At 41.9% G+C, this 9,159-nt stretch overlaps 1 pseudogene; it reads left to right on the top strand.

The window, feature by feature from the left end:
• The first annotated feature begins 8,160 nt into the window (after positions 1 to 8,160).
• LOC100757621 lies at positions 8,161 to 8,950 on the top strand (annotated as a pseudogene).
• Positions 8,951 to 9,159: the final 209 nt, after the last annotated feature.

The raw sequence follows: 9,159 nt of genomic DNA, 5'->3' as shown, positions 1-9,159 counted from the left end.
CAAAATAAAATAAATAAATCTAAAATGAGGAGAAGCAGAGCCTGAAACAATGTTTTTGACACAAAATCAGCCATATCATATAATTATTATGAGGAGAAAGATTAGGAATTTGGCTTTAACTGTACTGCACATGGCTTTTCTCTCTTTGTTTTTGTCATTATATCCTATAGTTTTATCCCATTCAGTTGTCTGTTTCCTCCCATTAGATCTTAACAAACACAGAGACAACTTTTGTTTACTGTCTCAACGTTATGCCTTTTGTCTTAGAGTTAGCAGCTTGCTGAACTCGCCTTTAAATATGGTTTCCCAGTTTCATCTATCTCTCCTATCTCTGGCTTTAGTTCACTTATTCAATCCTCTCCACCCCCATATTAACTGCTTATTTATATTAAGCCAGCACAGATATTTATAAATTAAAATTTCTAATATTTCATATGCGTGTGTACAGGTATGTGATCATCATGGATACTGGCAGGTGTGGAGTGGTGCATCCAGAACAGCCTGTGAGACAAGTTGATTCTGCTGTGACTATCAGAACTGGAGAGGCAAGGACACCCAAGCCTGTGGAGCCCAGAAGACCGTGAGTCAAGTACCAGACATTGGACAATGAGCTCTTTACACAGTTAAATTTTAAGTGTGCTCTGGCTCTTCCACTCTTGGAATTAGAAAGTATGTACTTTATGTTGGGTCTTATAGGAGCTCAGAGTTAAGAGACTTTGATTATTTTAAGGAGACGCCAAACTTTTAACGTGTTGAAAATTTAAAAGACTGTAGGACTTTTAAAAGCTGGGCTGTTTTATTTTATGATGTCAACACGAGACTTGGGGATAAACAAGGAATGAAAAGATATAGTTTAGTGGTTATGTGTTTGTGTGTCGTGTTGATAAAGGGTCAATTGTACTGGTTAGTTTAGTTTCATTTTTGTTTTTGGTCAATTTAACATAAGCTAGGATCTTCTGGGAAGAGGAGACCTCAACTGAGGAAAATTCCTCCATCAGATTGGCCTGTGTCTGTGAGATATGTTTTATTTATTAAGATATGAACGGTCCCAGCCTACTATGGGCATTGCCAATCCAGGATAGATGATTCTGGGTTGTATAAACTGGATGAACAAGCCATGAAAAGCAAGCCAATAAGCAGCATTCCTCCATAATCTCTGCTTCAATTTTACCTCCAGGTTTCTGCCTTGAGGTCCTAATCTTGGCTTCTCTTAGTAATAGAATGTAAGCTATAACCTTTTCCTTTCCAAGCTACCTTTGGTGAGAATGCTTTATCACAGCAACAGAAAGCAAACTAGGATTATGTCTCAGGAGGATTCAAACAAAAATATTCCTCCATGAAAAGAGGGAAGAAATACTTGGTTTGGAGACATCCTACCCTGTCCAGTCCTAAAGGCTCATTCTCTCTTGATAGATGTGCAGGTCTTTCAGGCTAACCCCCACCCTGTCCCCATCTCCCTTGCTAGCTCAAATGCTTTAGTTTAGTCAAACAAATGGGCCTGATGTTTTCCCAGCAGAACTTTTATCTTCTTCTTTTTTTCCCCCCAGAGACATTGAAACTGAAATTCTATTTTTCTTCTCTTTTAGCTACCCCTGCTCATGGATTCTTAGTATTAAAGATGATTTTCACGTTTCTGCAGCTGGTCATAATTAAATTCACCCAGTTCTAGCCATTTTATTATTTTTTTCTGACACCTGTGAATTCACTTTGTGTTTTAGTAATTTACATTGGCTGAAAACCCTAAACTATGTTTTGCCAATCATTGCATATGTGTATAGTCTAAATTCCGGTAAGACCCAGGTTCTCCCAAGTTTGCCTTTTCTCATATCACCTGTAACAGTTATTTTTTATGGACCAGGTTCTATAGTTTATTTGAGAAGGTGCTTCTGAGTGAACATGAAATTGAGGCATTTCAAGAAGTTGCAACATATCTAAATATCAGAGAGGTCAAGAATGCTAGATAAATTGAATATAAACATTTAGTAGCCCATCCCATTGCAGTGTAAGTAAGAGTAAATGCATGCCTATATGCATATAGACTACTAGGGCTCACACAATCCATTTTCAGTGCAAATTATTTTAGTGTATTAAATGTTTATTAAGCACCTAATATGCTCATGTCACTGTGCTATATCCATGGAAAAAAATTGCAAAAAAAATTCAACTGATGACCTCAGGGAAAACAGACATAGAGAAAGGATGTATCCTTTACTCACATGGTTCAGATTGTAGGGAGAGGCATTGAACTTGGTGATGTTAGACCCCCGGAAAACTCAAGTATCGGGGTCCCAGGCCACGTTCTCGGTCACCCCAATCACCAGGCAGATTCGAGAGCTTGCTGCAAACTGCACGAGGCTTTATTGTAATTTAATGAGCTAACCCCATGTTAGCTCGGGTCTTTCACCCACCTTCCATGGCGGATGGATAGAAAAGACGGCTCCTAGGGGCTCCCGAGAGATCTTATAGGACAGCGTAAGGGGAGTGTCTAGGGGTACACACAGGCTCAGGATTGGTGTGCCTCCAGGCTTGGAGGGTTTGCCCTGTGTTGATTGGTCAACTGGTTGTTATGGCCCATAGGCCCTCCCAGGGTGGTTGCTATACTTTGTGCGTCATTGCTGTGCACTTGTCTGTAAAGCACACCCAGGGTCGTAAAGCATAGCGCCACCAGCTAACTTCTGATTGGTTCCTTGTCACAAGGCAGGCATCTGACTTTCTAGTGTCTAGGACAAGGTCATAGAAGCAGGTGTTCGGCCGTTATGGCTGCCAAAAGGGAAACTGGTCCCTTCAGTGATAGTGAGGGAAATGATTCCTGGTAGAAAAATATCAGCAAAGAGCCATTTAGGATGTTAGCAGGGGGAAGAATGGACAGAGTGGGAAGGGCAAGAGACAGAGTTAAGTCATGGAAGGAGCATTTTAACAAGATAAATACAAAGAAGGACCTTTTGTTTAGTGTTATTAAAATGGAAAGTAGGCATTTGGGAGAGTTAGGTAGACATGGAATATGGAGGGTTGTTTCTTCCTCATGGGGAGCTCAGCCAGGTTGGAGAAAGTTCCTGGACAATAGCAAGCAGAAGATGAACAGGGTCAACTTTGTGTTAGAGTGGCCACTCTGGTAGCTGGCTGATGGGCAGATTTCCCAAGTGGATTCAAAAAAGGGAAAAGGGATGATAATCTAGACATGAGACAAAGGGATACTTGGGCTTGGTTGTAATAACAGAAACAGAGAAGGAAGAATGGATTAGAAGGATACTTAGCAGGAAAAATTGGAGGACATAGAGATGGTGGGACGTAAAAAAGAAAACAGGCAATGCTAAGTTGACTTACAGATTTCTGATTTGAGTGATGGAGTGATGTGTGTGTTATGGTAACAAAGGGAGAAACTGAATGATGGAGGGAAGAGGAATAATTTAGTTTTATATTTGTTGAGTTTGAGTTGCTTATAGGGTCATTGAAGTGGATACAGGCCTGTGGGGGACCAAAGTATTTCCGCTATGGAATATTTTGAGATTCAGCCTTGGGTCTCACTAAACATGGAGCATCAGAAAGCTCCAGCCCACTATTGTATTGTTAATGTCAGTAAGGCTACTACTGTTTACCATGGCCTGAGGGTAATATGCCTCTTATTTGCATCTGTATGTGCCTAAGCATCTGAATAGGCCCTCACCTGGGCGGAGGAGAAAGGTGTGTGAATAACTTGTGAATATAGAAGGTTAGGAAGAGAGGCGAGCGGCCAGAGCATCGAGGGAACAAAGAGAGAAATGGTTGCCTCGTGGTATTAGCAGGATGGTTAAGAAACACCAGAAAAGATGGCTAATAAAGAAATGACTCTAGTTCCACAACATGGAACTGAGAGCTCTCTGAAGATGACAAGATGCCTGTGTTTGGTCTTTATCTCCGTTGGGTTGCTCGGAGCTTCCAGGTCCACACACCCCCACTCAGGTAGAACCTCATGGACTGAGGCTGAGACAGGCTGGGCCACATTCAAATGGAGAAACTATTTGGGAAAACTGTGTCCTCAGGGGAGAGGCAGGTTTCAGTGAAGTAGGGAGAAGGGATGTCTGGGGAGAGGCAGATGTGTAGAGTGGTTGCATAACTATGGAGATGAAGTGCCAGGTCATTATGAGAGGAGAGGAGGGCTTGAAGAATGGTTGGATGGAGGCAGGAGGCTTGGAGTTCTACGAGGTGAGTGTGGGAGGGTCAGGAAAGGACCAGCAGCTTTGCTTCCAGGTTTAATAGAGTCATGAACCCTGAGGCTCCTGCATGGAATTTAAGTGTTTAAGGTCTGGGTTTAGTCTTGTTCAGATCTAGTCCGGGGTAGTTATAGAGGTAGTGGTTTTAGCTTCATGTGACAATATTGTCTGTGATGGTGATGTCTGGGCAACCGCTTCCATGTGTGTTGAGTGGAACTCAGGCTGACAACAATAATGCAACACAATAAACATAGTAAACTAAAAATAAAGCCCCGGGCTATCTGTCTAAATCATTTTACACAAAGTTGGCCAGAAGATACACATTTAGAAGATAGTCATTTAGCAAGACAGAATATTTTAAATTCTCTTATATATTGATGATGGAGACAAAGTGGAAGAAATAAAGAGATAAAGAAAACAAATGCTAAGAGATATAAATTCAGCAGCTGGAATTTGTTACTTGAATGTGATTTTTGATGTCATTTACAAAAATTAAATAAACTTTTAGAAGAGATGCCTTTTTCCAGCATTTGACCCAACTTTTTGTCATTGTTTCAAGACTATCGTGTGTGTGTGTGTGTGTGTGCGTGTGTGTGTGTGTGTGTGTGTGTGTGTGTGTGTGTATTACCCTTAGACAGTTTAATATACATTTGACTCAACTCTTAGTGCCCTGTGAAGTCTTCTGATATTTTCTGTAGGTGCTACTGGCTTGGACCTTGCAGCTGGACACCACATTAATCAGGAGGTTCAACTTCAACATTGAAATAGGAAGCTGTTTTAGCACAGGAGTGAAAGATTGGAAGCATTTAAGGGGAAAATCTTAAGCTTTCATCATAACTTTCTCCCACACCTAAACCTGCACACCACTTCTCAGGTCAACATCTTAGCATTCTTGCATAAGAAAGTGGTGAGCAGCTTCCACAATCTAGTTTCATCTTCATCCACTAAATGGGAAGAATAGCATCTGCCTTATTTACCCAATAAGACAAAAGAAATGGTATGAGTAAAAGATATAAGGACTGTCTGTGTTTAAAATGGAAGTTCCTGTGTCTGCTTTTACCCTGTTGTCCTTTCTCTAGTGCCAGGACTTCCTGTTCATAAAACCTAGGCTCCCTGATATCTCAGATTTCTCCAACACACAGATTCCTGTTTCTACCTCTGCTGATGACCAATATCTTCTCTGCTTGAAAAACTGTCTTCCATCTTGGATCTACAAGCAATGCTCTTTATACCTAGTATAGCTTGGACAGATTGGCATGCCTTCTTCAGACCCATTTCCCACTCCCTCTCTCCCTCTCTTGCCTTCTCTTGCTCTGGCACATTTTTCCACCTTCCAAGTTGTGTATTTGAACCATTCCCTGTATCCCTCACATTCCTAGATTGTGAGGATACTGGGGACCTGAACTAATATAGACTCTCTTCTCACCTAAATCCTTTGGAGTGTAGTCATCAAGTCCTCTATCAGACCAAGAGTCCAGCAAGAAGTGGGGTCTAGTACACCAGAGAAAACCACAAAGGGTATAGAGGGGTCAGGGACAATCTGCATGGTGGGAGGGAGGCAGGGGAGTGAAGGGAAGGAATGCACCATGTATTAGTTAAGTACTGAGGTGCAGCAAGCCGTCCCAGGGATCACCATAACAATGACTTATTTTTGTTAATTCCCTGTATGTTTACTTGGTTCAGGTTAACATTTGGCTTCTTCTGCTATTTGCTATATAAGACACCTGGGGGAGTCACTCGCATGGTTGCACTCAGTTGGGGGCTCTGGCTATGATGGTCTCTACTCTTCCAGGACCTTTGTGATATGGACTCACGTCATTCAGTGTGCCAGCCTGAAGTGTGAAATGCCAGCTGGCACCTACCGGGCAATGGTAGTACTCTTGTGAAGTGAAGGCTCGAGGCTAGCAAACTATCACTAATGTCAAATTCTATTAATCAAAACAAGTCACAAACCACACGAGAGTTTTAAGGGATAACTTGATGGAAGCGGTGGCATGCCCGAGCTGGTCCAGGGGGATTGTCACAGATGAGCTTATAGACAAACTACAGTGAGGGAGGAGAAAATCTACCTCAAGTGCCTTGACTGATGAAGATTTGTATGATGTAGACATCTAGGAGAGTGTTTATATTTAAGAGAAATGTAACTGCCCAGGACTATTGTGGTCAAATATGTTTTATGTGCCTTGTCTCTACATCAAGAAATATTTTGCCCTGAACACTATTCTACCACCCAGCAGGACTTCCTAAGACATTAGTTCTGGGGACAAATATAATAAGCACAGTCAGCTACCGTAATTTCTCTCCAGAAAGTGTTAGTTTAAATGAAAGCAGTAAATTTTCCTCTTCTGCAGTAACAAGAAAGCCTCACACCATTTATGTAGTGTAATGCAGAAGTTAGAGCACATGTTTGAGCACAGCATTTTGTTGAGCAATCAAGTATATTAATCCAAAATTATCACCTTATTTCAGCTTCTGAATGCTAAGGCCTTCTGTCCAGTGAGTGAAGAACACACATGGGGTGGGGGTAGAAAGTCCTTTGCACCCAGTGTTGTCCTTTAGCTCCTGGCCAGCAATGGTCATGTCCTTGCTCTCTGCCTGTTGGAAGATAAAGGGATACCTTTGCTTGGTCTTGGTCCACCTGCTTCTGTGTTTTTTGGGGTTTTTTTGTTTTTTTTTTTGAGAGGGGTGGGGTTGCTATAATAAGATAATAAACATTCCAAACACTTGGAATTGCTGCGATCATTGCTGTGATCTCAGTAAACACAAGCACACTCACAAAAATCATCAGTTGTTGAGGGGTATAGGTGGATTTTTTTGTGGAGTCTTTGTTTTATTAATTTTTAATTGCAAAAGTCATACATGAATGCAGGTTAGCTGTGAAAAGTTCAGGAATATAAAACCAAAAACATCTACATTCCCTCTCTTCACCTCTCTCTCCACAAGTAACCAGAATTGTATTTACTTCCGTGTTCCTCTAGATCTGTTCAAAACTTTAAATATCTACACTGCAGATTGATGTATCAGCTTTCACATAAACTATATCAATTAACATGGATTTGCATAATATTTGTAGATATTTGTTTCAGAAGTCAATGGATTATTTTCCATGGCTGTCAAGCTAAAATATAGGCTCAATCAGTCTGCCTGGACTGCAGAGCTATCTCACAGACACTCCTCATGTCTTTTGTTTGTTGTGAATGCACTTTGTCTTATGCTGTCAAAACGCATCATTGTGAAAGTTATTCGAAACATTTCAAGACAAGACCTGAAATTCATAATTAACTCATTGCAGTTGGCTGCTTCTCTCTCAACATCTGTGGGAGGTCATTTGAAGTTCACACACTGACTTTTATCTCAGATAACCCATCTCTCATAACCAAACCAAGGCTCCTTTTGACTGTTCCCTGCATGGCTACCTTGGGGAACTCTTCAGTGCTTCAGCTTCTCCTCTGGTTGCTTATCTGGACGAAATTCATGGTTCCTGGCTTGACTTGTGCTGTTGTCTAACCTCTACCAATGAAATTAATACTCTTTACAGATTTTCTTATGAGATGGAGGCTTCTAGGGTGTCTACTGTACTAGGTACCACAAAAGTATGGACTTGCACAGAGATCTGAGAGAAGAGTAACTTGGTGAATGCTATCTGTCTCTCTCTCTCTCTCCCTCTCCCCCTACCCCGTGTGTGTGTGTGTGTGTGTGTGTGTGTGTGTGTGTGTGTGTGTGTGTAAGGAGGTGAGTAAGGGTGTCAAGTACTGCACATATTCCCTGGTCCTGTAATGGGAAGGAGCCTAGGAGTTTTATGGACCCCCAAACTTTACTATGATTAGACCATAGAAAATAAGGGGATAAAAGTGAGAAATTAGATTAGAGAAAAAGTCATGTCATATATCAGCTATGTTAAGGATGCTAGCTTTCAACTCTTAAAAAAAACCCAAAGTAATGCGTCAGACTAGGCTCAAAACTGGAAACTATGCGGAGATGGGGGCAGCGGCCGGAGGCCGACCACACTCTGTTCGTGGGCAACCTGGAGACGAAGGTGGCAGAGGAGCTTCTCTTGGAGCTGATCCACCAGGCTGGGCCAGTAATAAAGGTAAAAATCCCCAAATAAAGATGGCAAACTGGAACAGTTTGCATTTGTCAATTTCAAGCACCAAGTGTCTGTTTCATACGCCATGAATCTTCTCAATGGAATCAAACTTTATCAAAATTCAGTTTAGATCAGGAAGTAGTCAGGCCTCTCAGGACGCCAGGCTGCCATATCCCCAGCATCAGGTTGGAAAATTAAGCCCTACCTCCACATCTCCTAACAGCAATGAAAGGGCGGTGGGTAACACGACTCCATCAGCACAGATGGTCCAGTGGTCCTTCTCTTCTCCAGATTATCAGCGGCAAGCAGTGATGAACAATCTGTTTTCAGACAGGTGTCATATGGTGGGAAATTTGGTTCTCTGCATGCAGATCAGTCCGGATTATCTCCATCAGTTCAGTCACACGGTCATACCTTTAACCAGTCTTCCAGCTCCCAGTGGCGCCAAGATGCATTGTCATTACAGCGTAAAAGACGGAATTCTCACCCCTACCTAGCAGATAGACCCTACAGCTGTGAGCAGCGCTACTCTGATCATGGGTCTAGCTATCATTACAGAGGAGGCGGAGAGGATTTCTGCTATGATGACAGGAATCATGATGGCTGGGGCCATGACTATGATAACAGAAGACACAGTAGTAGAGGTGGGAAATGGACTTCATCTCGACATTAGCAAGCATCCCAAGGACATTGTTTACAGGACCACTTTAGGCCCTTTTAATGAAGTTGTTCCGGAAACATTTCTAAAAACTGTACAGAAAAGCCCCACAATTTTCCACCTGTCTTTGAAAAAAGTTTTTCTTTTTAAGACTAGCAGCAGTCTCATAGAGAACTGAGAACTGTGGCTCCATCTTTGTTACTTTAATTACCTTACCTCAGGGT

Source organism: Cricetulus griseus, chromosome 7, assembly GCF_003668045.3.
Source record: "Cricetulus griseus strain 17A/GY chromosome 7, alternate assembly CriGri-PICRH-1.0, whole genome shotgun sequence".
In the NCBI taxonomy this organism is placed as follows: Eukaryota; Metazoa; Chordata; class Mammalia; order Rodentia; family Cricetidae; genus Cricetulus; species Cricetulus griseus.
The sequence above is the reverse complement of the archived record's forward strand: the minus strand, read 5'-3'. Positions and strand labels throughout refer to the sequence as shown.